The sequence below is a fragment of the Nycticebus coucang genome, chromosome 1 (genome assembly GCF_027406575.1).
Source record: "Nycticebus coucang isolate mNycCou1 chromosome 1, mNycCou1.pri, whole genome shotgun sequence".
NCBI classification, from domain to species: domain Eukaryota; kingdom Metazoa; phylum Chordata; class Mammalia; order Primates; family Lorisidae; genus Nycticebus; species Nycticebus coucang.
Window position 1 is genome coordinate 151,147,933 of NC_069780.1, and position 23,978 is coordinate 151,171,910.

The following is a 23,978-nucleotide window of genomic DNA, read 5'->3' on the forward strand; positions in this document are numbered from 1 at the left end:
TCTTCCCTCCGGTCCGAAAAGTCTCTTTTCCCCCAAATCTGTTTCAGGAGCATCCCTTCCCTGTTCCGCATTTTTCTCTGGCACTCACCCAAACACACAGAGGACATTCCCTAAAGTGTTCCTTCAATGTATCTGAACGTCTGCACATATCTGAGATTATTTCTTCAGAATAAACTCCCAAAAATGGAATTGCTACCTCAAAAATGTATACAATTTAAGATTTCTGATAATACTGGCAAATAATCTTCAGGAACACCTATCTTCCATTCACAACCTCCACTGGTCTCAACTAGTAACAGGGTCCTAAGGCGGGCTGCACCCCCAATCTTAGTCCTATCCAACCCAGGCTGCAGCCACTCTCTCCACTAAGATCCTCTTGTGTTTTCCTCTAGGTTTAGACTAAAATCAGCAATACTGGGTCAGTGCATGTCACCCAGACCTGGGCCCATCCTTCTGCTATATCACTGCCTCAATTACTTCAATATCTTTCCTTTTTAGGAGCCTACTTTTTGCCTAATTACTGCCCACTCTTTAGGTTTACTCAACTCCTCAGAGACGTTCCTGATCTCAGCTAGGAATACCCAGTTCCATTCTTTCATGGATTTGTATTTCTACAAACTATCCCTCCCTCCCCTCATGAACTATAAGCTCCCTAAATGCAGGGACCAGGTGTTAGCCATCTGTACACCCAGCACCTAACCACGTCTGGCTCATAATGGGTATTAACACATTTTAAAAATCATTTATTAACATCTTTGGTAGTCCCAAAGACCATCCTAGTTTTAAAATTTAACAAGTATTCATATAATTAACTCTCTCTTTTTTTTTTTTTTTGAGACAGAGTCTCACTATGTCACCCTTGGTAGAGTGCTGTGGCGTCACAGCTCATAGCAACCTCCAACTCTTGGACTTAAGCAATTTTCTTGCCTCAGCCTCCCAGTCCCCTGTAGCTGGGACTACAGGCACCTGCCACAACTCCTGGCTATTTTTTGGATGCAGTTGTCATTGTTGCTTAGCTGGCCTGAGCTGGGTTTGAACCCGCTAGCCTCGGTATATGTGGCCGGTGCCATAACCACTATGCTAGGGCACCGAGCCATAATTAACTCTTTTTTAAGACTAAATGTGCAATTTGTATGTTACTCAGTATCACAACTTTCATTGTCCCTAAATTAACCTACAAATATAAACAAACCAAAGTGTTCTTAGTTTCTTTATAAGTAACAATTCTGTATATCATTAATTCTAATGTGTATTTTTTCTCATCTTAGTTATCTGAAATCTGAATGTCTCTTATAATAAGCAAATGTTGCTGCAACTTAATTGGCAAGTTTTTTCCCCCTTTCTTCACGGTATATAAAAAATGGAGTATAAATCTAATTCCGCTTGTCTGGAAGAAACCATGGTTTTAATTTTTACCACATGATTATATGTGTGTACGGCAGTACTTGTCATTCAATGACTATCACAGCTGTATAGGAAAAAACTTTTTTAAACCAAAGCTAATCTAAACAGCTGTAAAGTCAATGAAAGCTGCAAGCCACCTCTAATTCATATTGGCTAATCATGTATGTTTTACCATTATCTATTACCTAGAAACAAACTTGTTATTTTAACTAAAATAATAGGTTTTATATTTCTGATTTTTAAAGATAACGGATTTTAGCAAAACAAATAAGCATGTTTTAAAAAACTACCTTGAAGACTGAACAAAATTTTAGCCAGATAAATTTGAGAAATTTAAATATTGTTACAGAGGGAGCTTTATTTTTCTTTACTGTTTATTTAGGAAACATGAGGCTTCTAACCATTATTCAGAATGAATCTGTCACTAAGAACAGGAAGGACCCTTTCTCCTCTGGGTATCTAGTGCCAGACTCTGTCTAGACCTAAACAACTCAAGTGCTGAAACCTGCCAAGGAAACCGTTCAGTCCTCGCTTCATCCAACCCACTATGGGGCCATTGCTGACGATACTGTCTCTCTTCTTCTACAGCATCTTTTTCCCTAGTTCTGCATCTAATAATCTTACATCAGTTACATAAACCAGACCCTCTGCATGGAGCCCCTTAAAGGCCACCCACAGCACCAAAAAGCTTCCTAAGTATACCAGGATATTTCACATCTGTTTTTGCAGATGATTTTTCTTCTTTTCTTCGTCACCTCATATTCCTTCAGTAATGAATTTCCTGCCACCATTCCATGGCAGATAGCTACTCTTTCTTGGCATGCTAAATATTAATGATACATCATAAAATTAAGTCTATGTTTAGGTATAGGCCTCACTGTATTGGGAGCTCTTCCAGGACAGATTACATCTTACTCACTATTTTTCTATCATTGCCAAATGTCCTGGAGGGACCACAGAAGGTGCCCAACGCAGTGCCCCCTTCTGGGAAGCTGGAAGGCTGGCCCCGCCCCCTTCCGAGGGTGGTGGCTGATGGTTAGGGTGCCCTGTACACTAGAGCTCATCCTACAGCCTATCCTTGGCTTCTCCCAGAATATGCCTCGGTCCAAAGACCCTCAATAACGGGTGGTGTTGTGTGTCTTAGATCTCCGTATGAAAGCCAGACACATGCATATTGTCACTGCAGGCAGAATGGCATTAAATAGAGAAATAGCACAATGAGACAGAAGGAGGGAGAAGGGAAAGAAATCAGTCATAAGGAAGATGGAGAGATGGAGAAGCAATGAAAGTCAACGTGAGAGTTGTATCTGGGTCCCCTGTTAGGCTGCTAGACGACGAGAGCCACTTTACACCACCCTGGGGGATGAATGAGTAGCTTCGCAGGGGCCATGTGTACGTGTGCGATGGAGAAATCCATAAATCCATAAATCTCTTCATGGATTCTTTACTTTGGAGTGAAATAAACCCCAACATATCTCTACACCCTACAACCCCAAAGAGCTTGACTAAAGTTCTGCACAATGCCTGTTACACAGAGGATATTTAATAAACACTCAAAGATAGAACCCTATTGAGTCTATTATAATTTTTAAGTTGATTTTTGAATGGTTCATCATTAGCATGAAAATATTATATTCATCAACAGGTAATGATATGGAGAAATAACTGCCTATGTCATAACAGAAAAGTTACGTTACATGCCAGACAAGGTGTTAGGTGCTCACATGCATCCATTTACTTTGCTCTCCAACCCTCTGAGCTCGCTGCCATCTGAGGCCTGCAGAGGCTAGGTCACATGCTCACGTTCAAACAGTTTGTGAGTAGCAGGATTCAAACCCCTGTGGGTCTGACTCTAGAGCCTATTCTCTTCACTGCTCTGGTCAGTCACTGCCAAATCAGATTTTATTTTTGTAAGTCAGCACTCAGACATCTATGGTGATATCCATTTGATAATAATACAAAGTTTGGAAGTTTTTACAATGGTGACTATTTTATTACCAGAATCAGAGATTACAAGTATTAAAGAAGCACAGTAATTTTTTTCATTATCAGAGCATTTGACTGTCAGAGGAGCAATTAAGACTATAATGATCACATAAAACCTTTCTGGAAACGAATGAGATTTAACTTTAGTATAAATAAAGATTTCCGTAACACTTTAGATTATGGATAACTTTACAGAGAAAGAATCTTGATTCTCTTGGTGTTTGAGGAATTTCAAGGAACTTGGAATGCACTGGATTATTTAGGAGAAGCACAACTCAGAGGTAGCCAGCTGAAGTCCACTTGAGAAGTCCTCCTAACAGAAATTCACAGGCAACCGAAACTGACAAGCTTTGTTACTAAGGAAAGAGGAGAGTAGGAGAGAAACTATCTTCTTAAAAAATACTACTCCATTGTGGGACCTTTTGAATATAAGCTTCCAGGCAGAAAGCAAGAGAAGGAATGATTTGGGTAAGTGTGGGGAGAGACCATGATGAAACAGAAAGGCTGTAACAAGCCCTTCTCCAGGACAGGCGCTGTGCTAACAGCTCCACATGGGTTACCCCAGTCAACTCTCATAGAGTGAGACTCTCACTATCCCACTTTACAGAAGAGAAAAAAGGCAAGGGAGGTCAAGTTACATGTTCAAGGTGATAAAGTCTATAGATGAAAAAGACATGATTTAAACTATGAGTTTATGATATGAGTGACTTCAAGGTCTGTGTCTTACAACAAAAGTAAAATGAATATTTATAAGTGCTTATGAACCTAGACCCGAGTTGCAAACAAAAATGAAGCATCTATATCTCAATACTGGGAAAATTCTGTTTTTCAGGAAGGTAAGTGTCTCCAGAGATATATTACCATTGGCAACCGCTGGCCTGTTCTCTCTTTTGAGCAAGGCAGGATTAAATAAAACACTAGTAAGGGTAACTTTTCCATCTTTATATAATGCAGAATTTATAATATAGTTAGGTTTATGTAAGAAATAACAGTGAATAAAAATGGCTCACACCATAAAAATTAGTTTCCAAAAGATTTTATTCCAGATCATTTTCAGTAATGTTTGATGTTAAGAGCTAAAAGTGGCAATTTTTTACTTGTTTCTAACAATAAATAGGTACTACTTTTATCCCTCTATAAACTGCCCCCTTTAGCTCAATAAAGAATTGATGATTTTTTAATATGGGTGTGGCCCTGGTATAATCAGTTTTATAACATACTGGATGTCTGTAAGAAAGCTTTTTTTTGGGGGGGGACTATTTCTAGCATTGTCTAGAAACCTCCTTATTTAGTTGGAGGATATAGAAACGAATTCTCCCTCAAATGAAGGATTACATAAAAAGTTAAATAATATGGAAATCAAATAACAAAGACAATAATGTAATTATAAGCAATGAATGTTAAGTGCTTTAATAATATCACTGATTTTCTTTTTTTTTGGTTTTTGGCTGGGGCTAGGTTTGAACCCGCCACCTCCGGCATATGGGACAGGCGCCTTACTCCTTGAGCCACAGGCGCCGCCAATATCACTGATTTTGATTGACATATTTATAATATACTGTAAATGCCACACATACTATAAATCCGTTTACCTGACTAAAATAATAGATTCTATTAGAATATTATCCCATTTGAGTTTTAAAATTAAAAAAGTATTTTTCACCACAAACCACAGGATTCTGAAAAGTAGGACACAGTATAGAAACATAAAGCATAGGTATGAAATTAACTAAATTTAAACCAAAACAGCATATTAATGGATAATCATACTGCAAATGTCCACTGACCTAGACAAGGGAAGGGTAAGTTCTTTGAGGGCAGGGCTTTTTCCCCTGTGGCTACAACAAAGCACCCAGGGCAACAGACATCACACGCTTGATAAGTACTAGCTGACTCAGCGTCAGAGTAGCTGGTTATCACTTCTAATCTACCAAGGTCTAGGAAATAACACTGTAGAAGTTGTATCTTCACTCATAATGAACACACAACAGCCCTTAACAACCCAAACTCTAGGGCAAATTAGTGCCTTTGGGGACATGTAAACAATTTCAAAGAGAAAAGGAAGTTTTTCCTACTTCTAAATTAGTAATTTGTAAAAGATTAGTTTAACAGCCATCAGGCAAATATAACAGGGAATTTACAAAACTCAGAAAGTTACCAGTCAGTATCAAACTCTTCTAAAGGCAGCAACTCTGCATGGCTTTTTTTTTTCTGGCAGTCAATCACCTTTGACAACGTCTACATGAGCAAATCTCCCTTTAGAGAAGACAAGTGAATCACAAAGAAAACTGTGCAGTCGCTACACCGTTCTCCTACACGACACATTCTCATATGTTACAAATACATGAATATGCTGTACTTGAAGCAAGTGATATTCTACAGAGTACTGAATAAACTCTAAAGGATTTCTGAGTAAATTATTACTGACAACTCAAACTCCGTATGCTACAAAAATTTAAGACACCAGGAAAACATAAAATAACGTATGCAGACTAGGACACTGTTAAAATGAATGGAGGGTATATAGTTGAGTGAAAAGAACGATTCTCATGTGTCTTCTTTTAAGAGGTGCACTTTCGTTGAACTTTGCTCAAGACTAAATAGTCTTATAGATAAATATAGATAAATATGATAAAAAGGCATCTTTCTTGGTCACAAATATTCACAGAAATATTCAAAGGTGAATTTGAGAAAACTGCATGAAAAATAAGTCTCGTAAAATTAACATACACACGTTTTGGATATACTTCAGCAGCCTCTAAAGTTACTGACACATTTTACATAAAATGACAAAGCTGGACTTTTAGGGAGACATGCTTATTATATATAGTAAATATCATTCTGAAAACTCAAAGAGATTAGATGAATCAAGTTAGCCTGGAAATGAAATGAAAATTCTAGACAACTAGCAATTTGAGATCATGTAAGATGACTTTTTAAATAACAGCTGAGGAGAAAAAAGCAAGAGATGAGGGCAGACACTTCAAGTCAACACTCCTTGTGTGGGGACAAAATGAAAACCAATCAGCCCACAGTGAATCCAACATGTTTTTAGTTCTATAGGTGACCTGAGACTCGAGTTGAATGAAATCTGATGACTTGCCACAAATTATTAACTAACATTTGTTGGTAACATTCACATAGGCAAGTGATAATTGTAAAAATAGTAAGAACTGGGTAATAAAAGTTTGGTGATTCTGTAAGAATCCTCACTTCAGAAAAGATGTGAAAACCTAGTGGCAGAAGAAAAATGCTGCTCCACTATTTATGACAGAGAAAACATATGAACTGTAAAGTTCCTGGCTGGTTCTGGAAGGTTTACTACCACTTACACTATTTAAAAAAACACTTTTCTCACTCATGGAAGTAATCACCTCTGTAACTACTTCTGAGCTGCCTTTAAGCCCCCTTCCCTGGGTGAGGGATGAACGCTACTCTTTTCCTCTCCTACCGGAAAAACTTACTAGGCTTAATTTTCTGAGAGCCAGTGGTTTAGAAGGTGTTTAAGATCAATATAGTCCCATTTCCATTTGTTTCTTTCCAACAAAAGCCCATGAAGGCCTGCATTCTTCTGATATTTTGTGCTAAAAATTACCCTGTTTACTCCTTCCTTTGGTGTGTTCTCAGTACTTGACAAAAAACCTTCAGAAACCTTTGGGAAAACATGGGAGGCCATGCGCATCCTCTTCCCTCTTCCCTGTTACACACAGATCAGTAAGCAAGGAAAAGGAAGGTCTCTCTTGCTCTCTCTCTTTTTAAATAGTATTTGGCTAAAGGTGTATTTCCTTTTTTTTTTTTTTTTGACACAGAGTCTCACTTTATGGCCCTTGGTAGAGTGCTATGGCATCACACAGCTCACAGCAACCTCCAACTCCTGGGCTTAAGCGATTCTCTTGCCTCAGCCTCCCAAGTAGCTGCGACTACAGGCGCCCACCACAATGCCAGGCTATTTTTGTTGTTGTTGTTGTTGTTGCAGTTCAGCCGGGGCCGGGTTTGAACCCGCCACCCTCGGTATATGGGGCCGGCGCCCTACCGACTGACCCACAGGCGCCGCCCGGTGTATTTCCTTTTGAGAATTCCCCTTTTGTGCAAACTTGACAAAGGTAGGGCTGGGAATGTCTACAAGACAAATGATGTGTAAGCCTAGTGAGAGCTTAAGGTACACCAGAGAAGCAGGTCGAAGTCCCTGTCCCACGCTGAGGGTGTGCTCATCCAGGCAGTGCATCCTGCCCTCCCTCCGACAGCCTGGTACAGGGCGCAGGGTGCACGGCATGCTGCTGTCCTCAGAAAACAGCTGTTTCTTCACTATTTCAGTTTTCATCAGAAAAATACCAAGTCAAGTGTTATGTGGAGGCTTTGGTATATGTTCTTCTTTGGGAACTTCTCCAAATGGGTGTGTTGACTACATTTTTACTAAGTCATTTATCACTGAAGAGATGTATGGAGCAATCCAGTCTGAGCATTGTTCTAAGGGGTCAAGTGAACAGGGCTAGTATGTACTTAGGAAAGTGGTCTGTTACTGTGCATATTCCCCTCTCATATTTTAAGAAAAGCCACTTAAATATGTCTATTTTGAGTAACTTCTATTTTAATTAAAATCCCCTTAAATGTTTTTAACAGACTGAGATTAATAAAGAGGGCGGGATAGTGATTAATCCCTGCCTCTTTATTAATCATAATATATAATTATTATATTAATTATAATATGTAATAATTAGCATAGTTATAATATATTGATTTATATTATAATTAATAATCAATTAATATAATTATATATTATAATTAACAAAGAGGCAGGGATTAATATATATAGTTATACATAAGAACACAAAGCCATCTTACAGCCTTTGCTAGAAGAATGATTTCTTTCAAGCACCGTGCAACAGTGAGCCTTGTCCTACCTCCTTCTAGCTGGCAAAGGCCTGTTAACTGGGATGCTCAGAATGAGGAAGAATGACTTCCTGACAAATTCAGTTTTTCTCCTCAATGCTTTTAATGCTAGCAAACCACTCCATTCAACGAATGCTGGTATACCTCTCACATGTAAGCATTGGCCAGGCAATAGAGAATAAAAATAAAGAAATAAAAGATTAAATAAAACAGGGTCTATTCCTCTACATACTTAGTCTAGCAGAAGAAAACAAAATGTCATCTCTGCCACAACAACATTCCATAAATAGTTGTAAGATAGCGTGGTCTCCATCCTTAATTTTATCTAGAGGAGTCCTGGAAAGATCCACAGAGGAGGTAATGCTTGAATAATTTTAAAGGAAAACAAAACAAAACCAGAATTGGCAGGCATGGAGCTAGTGAAGGCTAAAAGAAGGTATTCTAGACAGAAGATGCAACTTTGGCCTATGTCTGTCTATAATCATCCTATGATTCTATAGAACATCTCAGAGCCTCTAATAAAGCCTTACATGAATCACAATTCTCCTGGGGAAAAAAAAGTACACAGCATTCTTCACACTTATTTGGCATGGGAAGTCCTTTACAGCAGAATCCCGATAGAGCAGTGTCCCCTGAAACACATGTACACTGTAATAAATCTGTACTGGGTCATCTCTACAGACCCTTTGGCTCCAGTTGAGTAAGCACTTCTTTGAAGAAAAATCCAGAGAAGAAACTAACACTGGCTGTCTTAAGGCGGGAGCACTGTGCGTCCTCGTTACTGGCAGTGACTGGGGGAAAGCAGGTGGAGTGGAGTGGCATCCATGCCCAACACAGGCAGTGAGACAACTGTGGCTGAGGGAGGTGACACCAACGGCCGAGGAACCAGCGTTGTCCAGAGAAGGTGACAGGGCAACTGACCAAATGTTTTCAACAGCACATGTAAGACCCACACTAGGGACTTTAGGAAGAACTGGGAGGTGGGAGGACAGCCACTCAAACCAGTATATCTGGGTAGCTTCCATCAAAGTGACCCCTTTAACAGCCTGGGTCATATACAGAAACTTGGGTTGTATCTACAACAAAATCAGAAGGGCTTCTTAGTCAATAGACATCACACAACCTAAAAGACATGTCAGGATAGGGCAGATAAGTAAGAAGTCAGACCACACATGTAAGAAGTATCATACTGTGATCAGGGGCATGAGCTCTGGAGTCTGGAGCCTGGGTTCAAATCCAAGGTCTGACACTTATAAGCAATTTGACCTTGGTCAAAGTTATTTAACCTCTCTTAATTTCCTAACTCACACAAAATGAGGATAATAGTACCTACCAAATGGCTATTAGCTAATATATACGTAGAGTACTTAGAAGAAAGGTTAACTTCCCAGATTTCCTCCCATTAATTTGTTCTATAAAACAGGGTAACAGTTAATAGCTAATAGTTATGACTCACCAACTATGTGCCATGCCCTATTCTAAGTTCTTCATAGATGGTTCTCAGCTCAGTTTTTTTTTTTTTTTAGATAGAGTCTCACTTAGTCACCCTGGGTAGACTAAATTAGCTCACAGCCAACCTCAAACTCTTGGGCTCAAGTGAACCTCTTGACTCAGCCTCCCAAGTAGCTGGGACTACAGGCGCCCACCATAATGCCTGACTATATATATATATATATATATATATATATATTTTTTTTTTTTTTTTTTATTGTTGGGGATTGAGGGTACAATAAGCCAGGTTACACTGATTGCAATTGTTAGGTAAAGTCCCTCTTGCAATCATGTCTTGCCCCCATAAAGTGTGACACACACCAAGGCTCCACCCACCTCCCTCCATCCCTCTTTCTGTTTCCCCCCCCATAACCATAATTGTCATTAATTGTCCTCATATCAAAATTGAGTACATAGGATTCATGCTTCTCCATTCTTGTGATGCTTTACTAAGAATAATGTCTTCCACGTCCATCCAGGTTAATACGAAGGATGTAAAGTCTCCATTTTTTTTAATGGCTGAATAGTATTCCATGGTATACATATACCACAGCTTGTTAATCCATTCCTGGGTTGGTGGGCATTTAGGCTGTTTCCACATTTTGGCGATTGTAAATTGAGCTGCAATAAACAGTCTAGTACAAGTGTCCTTATGATAAAAGGATTTCTTTCCTTCTGGGTAGATGCCCAGTAATGGGATTGCAGGATCAAATGGGAGGTCTAGCTTGAGTGCTTTGAGGTTTCTCCATACTTCCATCCAGAAAGGCTGTACTAGTTTGCAGTCCCACCAGCAGTGTAAAAGTGTTCCCTTCTCTCCACATCCACACCAGCATCTGCAGTTTTGACATTTTGTGATTGTTTTTGGTTGTGTTTTTTTTTTATATATATTTTTTTAAGAAATAGGGTCTCACTCTTGCTCAGGCTGGTCTCACCTCAGTTTTAAAATGAATGAACACAGATGAAGCACTTACAGCAGCACATGGTAAGCACACAATCAATGTAATCACGACGACTACTGTATAGAACACCTCCTCTGTTCTATGTACTACACGCCAAGTGCTGTCCACAAGGTGGCTCTAAGTCTCATCAAAGATAACAAGGTAACATTCATCATCTTTGTGATGTAGGTAAGGAAGCTCTTGCAGAAAGATTAAGCAGCTTGATTAACTCCCCATAGTAAGAGGAACACTGGGTTTCAAAACCAAGTCTCTCTGGCTTCAAAGCCCTGTCCTCCTTTTTCCTCTATGACGTTTCATAGTTTCTTTTAACAGTAGGCTATTTAAAAAACAGATGAAATGAGCAAAATAAAACTACTTTTCTGTTTTAAAAGATAACAATGTTAATGGGAGACATTTGGAAAGTGAGAAGTCTACCGTACAAGGCTGCTTCTGGGGGCGAGGAGGTAGAGAAGTGGGTCCAGGCAGAAGATAAAAGAGGCTTTCACTATTTTGTTAATATTCATTTATTTGAAAACAATACACACCCAACTGCAACAAATACAGCAAAACATTAACATTTATTAAACACAGGTGAAGGCTTTATGGCTGTTTATTATTCTCTAATTTACTCCCCTCTATATTTTTCTTTATGCTTGAAATATTTCCTTAAAAATAAACATGTGCCACTGAACTTCTAAACTCTATACTGTGGGAGGCTTCATGGGAAATAGAAAATCATAGGATTTGGGGGTCTGGAAATTTGTAGTTGAGTCCTGATTAAGCCATTAACCAGTGACATGCTCTCAGTAAGTCACAACCTTTTTGGAACTGAGGAACCTACAAAAATCAGACCATACTACAAAGCCTAGGGTTATTCAGGATGAACATTAAGATTCATTTATTGCCACCATGTTATGTTACTGCCAGGAAGATACACCACCAGAAAACAAAGTTCAACAGGAGCTATAAACTCCCATTAACTGTTATATCTGGAGAAAACCTCCCAACAATTTTTTTGGTATGAATTCTTTTGGGGGGATTAACAAGAGGGTTCATTACATCGTTTGTGTTTGTGTAAGGTAAAGTCCAAGTTGTAACTGAATCCTTCACCCAGGGAGTGTGCCATATACCCTACACTGCACCTGTTAGGTGGGAACTTACCATTCTCTCTCTCCTTTCTTGAATTTAATTATATTTTTCTCTCTTTTGGGCCTGTCTATAGTTGTTGATCCACTAGTTTCAACATATGTATGAAATAGTCTTGCCATTCCTGTAATCCAGTAGCTCCCAATGTTTTCAAGTGTGGGAATCCTTTCTAAAAGTATTGTCACCATCTATGTGGTAGTTATATGGCTTTGCAGACCCCTTGTGATGACTCAGGCTAGGAAATATTATAATAAACTTTCGGACTCTATCAATATTCACTATCGTTAAGAGCTATTCAAACTTAATAACTAACGGGGGCAAGTATAATGTGTAAAGAGACTCTATCAAAGCTCTCAGAAAGATCAGATTTCTAAGAGGAACAGAGAAAGTAGAGAGCACCAAGCATGGGTTTTAAGGTCGTTTTACACTAAAAATATTAACTCTTCTAGTCTTCTTTTAAAATAAATAAGCCAGAAATTTCCTTAAAAGACACCTCACAATTTCACATGTTTCACTGCTACGAGCCAAAAAGATGAGAAGAAATAGTCTGGAATGAGAAACAAGATGGGGCGCACTCTGAGCGCGGCTCGGACTCAGTCTGAATTCTCACTCCCCAGGCCAGGCTCTCTGCGGACACACACATTATTCTGTTCTCTAGAATAATATCATCATAATGTCACATCATAAATGTTGAATCTGTATCAAATTAAAGAAGTTATGGTTTGCTTTTTTTTTTTTAAACAGGAAAACAGATGGGACAATGATACTAGTTTTTTGAGTGCTAATATGAAAACACAATTACTGCTAAAATAGTTTCGCTTTTGTATTATTAAAAACTATAATGTTGAGACAATCACTGGAACAGGGCCAAGTATCTTCTTGAGAAGCTGATGAATAGGGTCACAGATTTGTAGGAACACTGAAGAGTGTGGATTACACCTGCTGGTGCTCTGCAATGGCGTAGACCCAGACCCCAGGCACAAAGATCGGACACGGACTTCACACACCTGACAGAGGAAAAGACTTTCTATCATCCTCCACTGTGATCTCTGAAGGCCACTGTGAAACTACCCTTGTGAAGTGCACTCGGCCATGTGACCTTCAAGTCATTTGCTGGGAAGTAAATGGAAGAGTGTGGTTTACACCTACTGCTGCCCTGGGATGTGGTAGACCAGGAACCCGAGCGCAGAGAACAGGCAGTGATGCACAGACCTCACAGGTCTGATAACTAGAATCCATAGACACTCGAACTAATCAATAAGAACAAATAACCCCATTTCTACGTGGGCAAGAGACTTGAACAGAACCTTCTCTGAAGAAGACAGGCACATGGCCTATAAACCACATGAAAAAAATGCTCATCATCCTCAATCATCAGAGAAATGCAAATCAAAACCACTCTGAGATGTCACCTAACTCCAGTAAGATGAGCCCACATGACAAAATCCCCAAACCACAGATGTTGGCGTGGATGTGGAGAGAAGGGAACACGTCTCCACTGCTGGTGGGAATGAAAGCTAATATGATCTTTTTGGAAAGACATTTGGAGAACACTCAAGGAACTAAAAGTAGACCTACTATTTGATCCTGCAATTCCTCTACTAGGTAGATACCTAGATGAACAAAAATCATTTTACAACAGGATGTTTATTGCAGCCCAATTCATAATTGCCAAGACATGGAAACAGCCCAAGTGCCCATCAATCCATAAATGGATTAACAAATGGTGGTAAATGTACACCATGGAATTCTATGCAGGCATTAAAAAGATGGAGACTTCACATCTTTTATGTTTACCTGGATGGAGCTAGAACACGTCCTTCTTAGTAAACTATCTCAAGAATGGGGGAAAAAGTATCCAATGTACTCAGTATTACTATGAATTTAATATAGAATCACCTATACATTCCTATGAATGGTAAAACATGACTATAGTCCAGAAAGTTGAAGGGAAAAGGAGAGGGGAGGGGAGGGGAGGGGACGGGGGAGCCAGGACAAGGGAGGGTATTTGGGGGGACCTCACCTAATGTTGCGTGATGCAATGGAGCATTTCAAAACTATTAAGAAAAGAATATAATTGTGATGGCTGTTTTAATCAGTTCAATGTAAGCATTTCACACTGTGCATCGAATCAGTTCACAGTTAAGATTTAATAAAAACAAAAAATAAAAAAATGAAGTATAAAAGATGAAAAAAACTATAATGTTTTCAGAGAATACTTGCTTACTTGCTTTTCAGCCAATTAATGTTTAAGGAACATGAGTAGATGTCACTGGCAAGGTATACAGTGAGTCCTCACTTAATGTCATTTCATGGGTTCTTAGAAACTGCAACTTTAGGGCGGCACCTGTGGCTCAGTGAGTAGGGCGTCGGCCCCATATACTGAGGGTGACAGGTTCGAATCTGGCCCCGGCCAAACTGCAACAAAAAATAGCCAGGAGCTGTGGCGGGCACCTGTGGTCCCAGCTACTGGGGAGGTTGAGGCAAGAGAATTGCCTAAGCCCAAGAGCTGGAGGTTGCTGTGAGCTATGATGCCACAGTATTCTACTGAGGATGACAAAGTGAGACTCTGTCTCTAAAAAAAAAAAAAAAAAAAAAGAAAGAAACCACAACTTTAAGCAGAAGGATATATTGAAACCAATTTGACACTAGGCTAACTGCCATAAATAAGAGTTAAGTTCCGTGGCATATTTCTGGTCATAAGAACATCACCAAACTTCTAAAGATCGAAAACACTTTTACCATTAAACATTAAAATAAATGTGAATTATATATACACTTAAAAATATTAACAAGGAAGATAATTATTCATCCAGTTCTTCCAGTTCAGGGTCACAGGTGGCTGAGGCCTATCCCTGCACCTCATAGCTCAGAGTGCAAGGCAGGAACCAGCCCTGGCCAGGATGTCATTCCATCGCAGGGCACACTCACACACCCACACTCACTCTCATTGGGACCATGCAGACACACGAATGAACATAACAGGCACACCTCTGGAACGTGGGAAGGAACCAGAGCCTGGAGGAAACTCACAGAGACTTGGGAGAATGTGCTAACTGCACACAGACAGTAGTCCTGATCAACAAAAGGATGCTGAATGAAACAATATTATCTGAGGGCCAGCTGTACTTTATAAACTGGAGGGAAAAAAGGTGACTCACCTTTGGTTAACACCTGGTGTTTAGGGACACAAATTTGACATATTTGGTTTAGAAAGCATAAACATTTTATGTGGAGTGAATTCAAGTATTTTATATAATTTTTTTTCACATCAGGATCTTAATACCATCCCTCACAGATTGTACAATTCATCTGTATCCTTAAGTATAAATCAAGTTAGCATACAGTCCACCTTCTCCAACATCACTCTCTACTTGCACAATCCAATCAACAAGTGGAAAAAGCTGGAGATGACTGACGTCTAGCAATAAATTGAGCCACAACTTCAAAAATGTTCCAATATACTCAAAATAATAACTATGTGAAACTCTCAAATAACGTCCCTTAATTCTGACACTAGTGTGTTTGCTGGTGTTGGTGTTCTCAACCTTTCACTGATGAAATAATATATTCTGTCAGGAACTACCAAAAAAGCACCATACGGATTACTCTGAAGTAGGTCTTTGGATTTGCAACTTGACTTCAGGAATCCCTCCAGTTTTTTATGGCCAAGTTGTGATCAAATGAGCTCTGTACTAATATTATCCCCTAGGAGAAACAAGCCTCTTCAGCAGATCTGACCAATGTCATATGCTTCTCAGTCCCCTTCAATTTTTTTTTAGAATACTTGTAGTTCGTTTCTTCTCAGATGTTTGTTCACTTATTCCTACTCACTGAATGTCCATGTACCTAGCCTAAAACAAACCAAAAACCTTTTGGGTCAGTGCATACATTAACATGATGGAAGGTTCTGAGACTTGCCAAGTGCTGACTCATGCTTATGTTTAGATTTTATGTACCTGGTTTCAGAAAAACAAATTCCCTCTGAAAATCCTAGCTACCTTACTCACTCTACTGGAAGACGGGATCACTGTTTGCCACAATCTACCTATTTATAGGAGTTAACTGTACCACACAGTTGGAGACACCAAGGATTCAAAGTGAAACAGAAGATTCTAGGAACTGAATGGGAGGGAAGGAAAAAAAACCTTCATTCGGTAGGTGGCACTCTTCCCTTAAAGATGTCATCTGCCCACTAATCACTTGAAAGAGAAGCCACTTTAACTCCAACATCCTGTCCTAAATATAGTATGAATCACTGTCTTCCTAAATATTGTCTTCCTCATTTCAATGAGATCCTGGAGTTGTTCATAAATATGCCCATTTCTTTTCACTATAGCAAAAGCTGCAATTTAGTAGAACCAAATAATTGCATTTACTTTAAACTGGCAGGTTTTGACTTATGACTGTACCTGGTATATGCTTCTAAAGACATTCATCATAACCATTTTCTAATTTCAAAGTTTTCAAATGTAAAAGAATGATCTCAATAGAAATGAGGAAAAAAACTACTTGTAATACAGCAATTATATTATTTCAGTATATTAAAACATGACTGCAACTCTTTATCATAGGCATGCATAGGAATGTTCTTTTTAACTAGAGTAACTATTTATTACCATTCTGGCTGATACTGGACTAAAGGTATCAACCTCGAAACTTTTAAATTAAGAAATGAAAACAAGGCTGATAGTTAATAAAATGTGAGTTTACTCAGCATATAGAAGTAGCAAAAAATGACAATAACACCCCAAATTTATCTAGCTTTCCTTAGGCACATCCCTTGGCCTTAATACCCTGCAGCTCCTTACTCAAGCTCTAGGGTCACCTGCTTCTTTGGAGAAACTGCCTCAGATGCTGCCTTCAGCCTCATCCACCGGTTACAGTCTATAACTCCGTGTGAAAAAAATCTCCTTTAGTCCTCACTCAGCAAATAACAGTTACAATGGCTTCTTACTTATGTTACCAACACTTGACTATGAGATCCCTGAGGACAGAAACAACTTTAAGTCTCCTGCTCTAAGCAGAAAGCTTGGCAGAAGGGAGGCAGGCAATAGTTGTGCTGAATACAAGAACAGACTGCTCTTTCCCCTCGGACTGCGTTTTACTCATGGGAAGGCCTTTGTCTTACTTTATTCCAGCAGTACTGACTCCTAAATGCCCACTATTTGTACATAGCAGGCTGTGAGGAAGCAAGGCCTTTCCAATATGAACCTCCACACCAGAAAGATCTCTAAGATGTAAATAAGTGTCACAGGGGGTTTTGTGTGAACCAAAACTCCATTACTGGAGGCACTGTAGAGAGAGCCCCAACACCACTCTCGGGGGAAAAAGACAAATTTCAACCCCAGGAGAACACTAAGAGATGGTCAGTGAAAGAAGCTAAGAACCATAAGTTTAGATCATTTATATTTCAGGGAAAACAAACTTTCCCATAACTTTAGAACATAGCCCTGTCTGTAATTTTGCTAATGGCTGTTGATTTTTCTGTGGTTAGTAGAAATAAAATGCTTTGAAGAAAATCCCATTGACTGTATGCCTTGGAGGGGAAAAACAAAAGCTATGAGGCTACACCCTATTGGGGAACTAGCTGAGGGGCCAGTGAGTAGGTGCTGTCCATGAAGGGGCAGTGCCAGGACTCGGAATCCAGATTCCTCACACCTGGGTTCTCCTTACCTCAGGTGAGGGATGCAGTTGGCAGGATACACTAGAAACCAAAACACGGGCATGAAAAATAGCACGAATAGAATTCTACTCCAAGATTTGTGAGGGGTGGCCCTATGATGGTTTTATGTTAAAAATATAAAGATAACTAAAATATACAATTCAACTGAATTAAGGTAAACCATAAGACTTGAGACTTGAATCAAGTCTGCTCATTGTTCTGAGTAAGCATTACTTAGCACGGCCAGATGCACAGCATGTTTCTGGGTCCCCTTCTCTCTTCTGGCTTTCAAATGGGGATTGCTGCACGTTCAACAAGCTGAATGCAGTTGTTCTCAACAACTCTACCATCACAATATGACATTCAAATACACAGACAAAACTTCAACACACTGCTTAGGGAGTGCAACAACGGCTACCCAAGTAGCCGCATATCTGCCTAAAGTCATCCTCCACTGGAAGCACAAACGCCCAAGTGTTAGCCATACCTCTGCCGCTTTCCATCCAGGAAAGCCCGTCATTATGCACAAAGACAAGTAATATCTACAGGGGTATTTCTAAACAGACTTAGTTATTTTTCTAAAAACTAATTTTAAAACTGACATTTTATGATTACCAAGAAAGTACTCTTGGATTACCAACCCAGGTGTTAAACCACACCTGTTCCTTGAACATTGAAATCTGGCCACCACTCAGGCACACAAGCTGACCTAGCTAAAATGTGGAAAAGGACAGTATTTCCATGAGGTATCTGAAAGTAATAATTATGAAGGGGGTAGAGAAATGCAAGTAGAAACCAGGTAATGGGTTGTACGCACACTTACAGCCATGTTTTTGTTAGAATGTACTTTTTCTTTTTTTTTTTTTATTGTTGGGGATTCATTGAGGGTACAAAGAACCAGGTTACACTGATAGCATTTGTTAGGTAAAGTCCCTCTTATAATTGTGTCCTTCCCCCAAAAAGGTGCGCCACACACCATTAGAATGTAATCTTTATGAGAAAAGAATTTTTTGTTTTATCACTGTTGTATTCCTAGGGCCTGCACATAACCAATTCTTAATAAATCTGTTGAGGAATGAATGTTTTGTTACAACACAAGCTAGAGTTAATTGAAATATAGGGAACGTCATCTACAAATTTCCTATTTCATGAACCATGGTAAGCTCTTCCTCATAGACTGGCTTCCAGTTAACCATCAATCAACCCTTCTAAGCCTCTGCCTCCTTGAGAAATGTCAACGCTTCAGAAAAGCATGCTCACGACTTGAACAACAAATAAAACTCCCTCCTTTCTTTGCTCCATGTCTTCAACCTGGAAACATTTCCCCCTCTTCTTGTCCTAAAACAAAACCAACCAACCCACCCCTAACTGCTCGGTGTCTGTACCTTCTGGCTTCCACTTCTCTCCCCTGTCCCTCCTCCCTGGTAGCCTGTGCTCCCACACATCCCTCTTTGTCCCTCACTGAGGTGCGGTCACTTTATTCCCACTCCCCCCCACTCCACCAAGCTGCTTTGAGAGGAGCCTTTGCAGCCCTCCCCAGTGCTGGTGCTACTGCTGAGCCCACCGGGCCTGAGTCTCCGGTCCCCAGCGCCCTGGGCTCCTCCACAGGATCCTCTCCTCTCTCTTTCAGGAAATACTGGTGCTCTTCAGGGAGGAAACTGAGCTAAAATTTCTCCCTTACGCTGTCAAAGGTTGAGCCTGGGCCTACTTATCAAGGAATTAAGATTGCCTGCAGGAACTATGCATTCATTTCTCAATCCTCAGTTTATGCCAGATTCTGAGCAACCCAGGGTTCAACTGACCAAAGGTATCATTAGAAAAAAACATTAGAGGCATGAAACTTTAATGCCGAAGGTGGACTACTATTAATGCAAGATACAATATTAAGCATATCTTACTTTACATTCAAGTTCTTTTCTTAAAAGCTGTATATAAACAAAATATGTTATACAGAATAATCATTTTTAGGACCCTCATACTGAATCATCCTTTATAATTTGGGGGAATGTCAACTCACATTTTAATTAAAAGAGGTTTCTTTTTTTTTCTCTCCAATGGAGTATTTATTAAGGTATAATTTACATATAATCAAATGAAGGGATTTCAAATGTGAGGTTTTTTTTAATTAATTCATTTGTGCATAGATCATGAATACATTTATGCCATTGTGGGATTCAATGTGTTGATTACTTGTACAAATTGGAGTGCTTACATCCTACTAATTAACATAGCCTTCACCTCATTTACCCAATTACAGTATTAAGACATTTGTGTTCTACACCTGATAGATCCAACTTGTACTTACAATATGCTCCATAGGTGTGGTCCCCCATTAACCCTCCCTCTATCAACCAACCCCCCTTCCTTCCCCTCCCTCCTTCATCCTAGGCTATAGTTGGTGATTAATCTTTCATATGAAAGTGTGAGTGATTATTAATTGGTTTCATAGTAGTACTGAGTACACTGGATATTTTTTTCCCATTCCTGAGATACTTTATTAAGAAGAATATTTTCCAGCTCCATCCATGTAAACATGAAAGAGGTAAAATTTCCATTTTTTTTAATGCTGCATAGTATTTGCATAACAGTATTTCTTTCATCTTTTTTCTTTGTCTACATTAGTTGTACCCTAAAAGTACGATTGATAGGCAGCATTCATTAATCTGTCCTCATATTCAGCATACACATGAATACTGTCAAATTCAGGTGGAACCTCAGTTTTTTCCAAGAGTGTCTCATGAACCTGCCCAGTAGTGATCAATCACTAGCTAGAGAACACAAGATCTAAACTCTCATGACCTGATGCCAGTGTTTACCTGGGCACGTCTTGGTCTCAATCACAGCAGTGTACACGTAGTAACGTCTATCAGTAAACACGCAGTGAGTTGAAGTGAGTAACGCAGTGTTAAGTTTCCACAAGCAGCTCACAGAAAAGATTTATGGTGTGGCAAACAATTATTACTGAAGAAAAACCAAATAATGAAATGTAAAAAACACAGTTAAGGGCAAAGATATTTATCTTGTCTTGAAGGAGATTGCAGTTTTACCTGAGTAACCTTTCTATAAACTAAAAGATAATCTCCTTTGTTGGGAAGGCACAGGGGTCAGGCAGATTACTGCATTCTCTCAGAGCCACTAAGCTCTTTTAATCATCAAGGAAAGTGCCTGCTGAACTTAAAATAAAGGCCCCACACTTGACAGGCAGATATTTGTTAACTCATTTCACTAGTAGAGAACAAACGTCAGTAAGAATAAATGAACTGAAGTCCACGTAGGCACAATTGAATTCTAGGTCCTGGCCTTAGATCTGTTATTTTTTCATTAAATTTAATTTTTTTTTGTTGCTGTTGTTGCAGTTTGGCCAGGGCCGGGTTCGAACCCGCCACCTCCAGTATACGGGGCCTGTTCCCTACTCCTTTGAGCCACAAGTGCCACCCCCAGATGTTATTTTCTTTACTCAACTTAGTAAATAGGCATTACCAACAATTAAAAGAATGCTTAAGTCTGCAATGAGCTTAAATTTAAAATCACTGGAAATAAAAACTAGCTCCCCCACCCATTTATAAAGACCTCTAATAGCTATGACTAGTTGCAAAGAAATAAATTTTAAAATACCTTAAGTACCCAAGAAAGCTGCCTGGGATTGCGACAAGGACACTCAGGTGTGAGCTAAGAAGGGGGCTGAAAAGGGAGTGTGTTGAATACAGTGGTGGATCACTTTCCACCCTTCCCCTTACCACCTTGTAAAGCTGGGTAGACCGCCTGACTTTCCCACATGTTCTCACCAACCAACAAGAGGAATGACGCCTTTGTGAGGCAGGGTCTGGACAAACACTCTTGTAAAGCTCTCCCAAAGTGTTAATGATCATCACTTTTAATGCATGTGCACACCAAGTATATCTCTAATTTTGCTGGGGAAGAAAACGTGAGCATTAACGAATTCAACACCATCTGTAGCCTGGAGATTTGCCTCCTTTCTAGTATAGCAAAAACAATGAAGTCTAAATTTTTTTGTGTTTACAGTTTGCGTTATTTTATAAGAACTTTATACAACCGAAAATGTTTACAATTTCTTACTGATGCTTTCTGGATTTTTGGAAGGCTTAACCAGATAATTTAAAGTTAACACTAGATATGACTTCTTCATATGCTATGTGAAGAACAGATAAAAAGCAAAGACAAAGAAATGAATAATTTCCAAGACAAGATAATGAAACTTTGTGCTCTGACATAACTCGAACTTATCTCCCTATTTAAAAGAAGAAAAAAAAAAACCCCACAACAATATGCATAAAAGGTAATTATAAAAGTTAAGAGAGAAAGAAGGCTTGGAGTTAAACTGCTGGGGACCACATTCAGGCTTCACTGCCCACTAGCTGTGTGGCTGCCTTGCGAAGGTGCTCCTCATTTGTAAAACAAGAATCAAAACTGCACTTACTTCAGTTGACTTCATAAGGATATTGGATGGCTTAAATGAGACTATCTCTAGAAATGTGCCCAGTACCAAGCACAGAGGAAGTTAACTATTATTGCTATTCCAAACAGCCCAAGTACAGCAGGAGAATGACAATGAACTAGGATGAGCCAGACTTGGTCCCAGACCCAGCACTGCACTGAAGTAGGAAAACTCTCAGCCAACAATGGCTGAGACTCCCTAATACCACTTCCATTACTCAGAGTTAGGAGGTTGTCCTTCTGAATTCTAAAACGCTGTGACCGTAAGTCCATACCCTTCTGATTTCACATGTATCATCTCATTTGCTCTTCCCAAATTTTGTAAGTACGAAAGGTATTATTTCTACTTCCAGGTGAGGGCTATCAAACTCAAGAGGTTAAAGTACTCAAAATCCTGCAGAAGTGGCAAGACAGGACTGGAGACAGGCCTCATGAGCCTGAGCCAAGGCTACACTTAGTCCACACCACAACAAGCACTCAGACAGCAGGTTAAACGTCTTCCTACTAATGACAATTGGAAATCCCTCTCTAAAAGCTAAAAGGGGAAAGAAGAAATCAAATATGTTTATAAGGGATGTTTAAACTCTTGAAATTAAGCTGCAATTTGATTAGGCTTTTCATTTGAACAGAAACAGTGAAGGAAACTGGAGTTTAGTGTCAGAATAATTTTGGTTCTCAAAGAGTAACCTACATTGTCCCACCTTCACATAAAGCAGGCTGACTTGACTCTTGAGAGGTCAAAGAATTACCATGGAATTCATTCTGTGTTTCTGCATTAATCCTCCAAAAGCAATCATAGAGATCCTGAAATAAACTAGAGTTCAAAGGGTTTTGTAATATTTAAAGTTCTAAAAGAAACAGTGATTCTAAACATCAATAAATGCAGAAGTTAATGTGCTACCAATTTCTGAAACAGCAAGCTAAATGCCTGTCTTTTAAAAATGAGTAATATGAACAGACAGGAAAATATTACTTAGAAATTAAGGGTGGCCAGGTCTTTTGTGCCCTACTTTCCTCTGTATCAAAGGCTACCAACTTAAAAGAAACCCAAGTCGGTTCTGTAGTTCACTGGGCCCCGAGACTGATTCTAGCCACCTTCCCTCTTGCTGATCTCTAGCCCATTCCTAACCCCCTAGGTGGGAATCACGGGTGATATACGTCTCTGCACTGACTAAGGTCTCTGAACTTCAAATTGACACAAATGATCCTAAAAAACTCAAAATTTAAACCCATTTTCATGGGTAAAAGAGTTGTGGAATACAGAGATGGAATGCCAAAATAATGATATTTAATGGTTTAAAAAATACTGTATCCAAAAAGATTAGACACAAGTGGCTGCCTAAATATTTGGGAAGGAATGAATAAACGTTTTAAATATATTATATTCCTTAAGCAAAAACTTTTTACAAAACATGTAAGTGCTGTTACCAATGCATTTAATGCGGCAATTTCCCATAGGACGTTAAAAAAATCAATCCTAGATTAGGTATTAAAAAATCAGTAACTGACAGCATAAATTTTTTTATGTCTTTTAAGAGGCTAACTTTTGTGACAGATTTTATCTTTGGCCAATACGTACATTACTAAGACGCTTTTGAGACAGACTGTGTTATGGTCTATTATTTCTGATTCACCTGTGTAAGTTTCAACTTGTCCAGCTTATCCGTGTTGCTGGTAGGGCTTCATCTCTTTCCATCTGCATGGATTCAGCTTCCTGATTTTTGTCTATCTCAAAACTTTCATAATGACCCAGGTATAAAATTTAGCTCTTGTGCTCTAAATACCCACAAAATAATACAGCTGCAGCAGAGGTAACGTAACAGTATGAAAACAGTAAGTCACTCGAGGAGTAAAAGTATGAAATAGGTAACCGAAAGTATAAAGCAGATGGGTAACATTCACTTACAAACCCAAAGTCTATCAATGCTCAATAAATGATTTATACAATGAGATTTATTTTTAATAAAGCACCCAGGAATTTACAGGAGAAAGCATGAGTGCAC

The 23,978-nt window shown here is 39.2% G+C and overlaps 1 protein-coding gene across 4 annotated transcripts in view; it reads right to left on the bottom strand.

Moving 5' to 3' along the window:
• The window catches only part of MAP3K1 (mitogen-activated protein kinase kinase kinase 1), an 82,820-nt gene that overhangs the window by 41,230 nt on the left and 17,612 nt on the right, over nt 1-23,978 (bottom strand). The window lies entirely within an intron of this gene.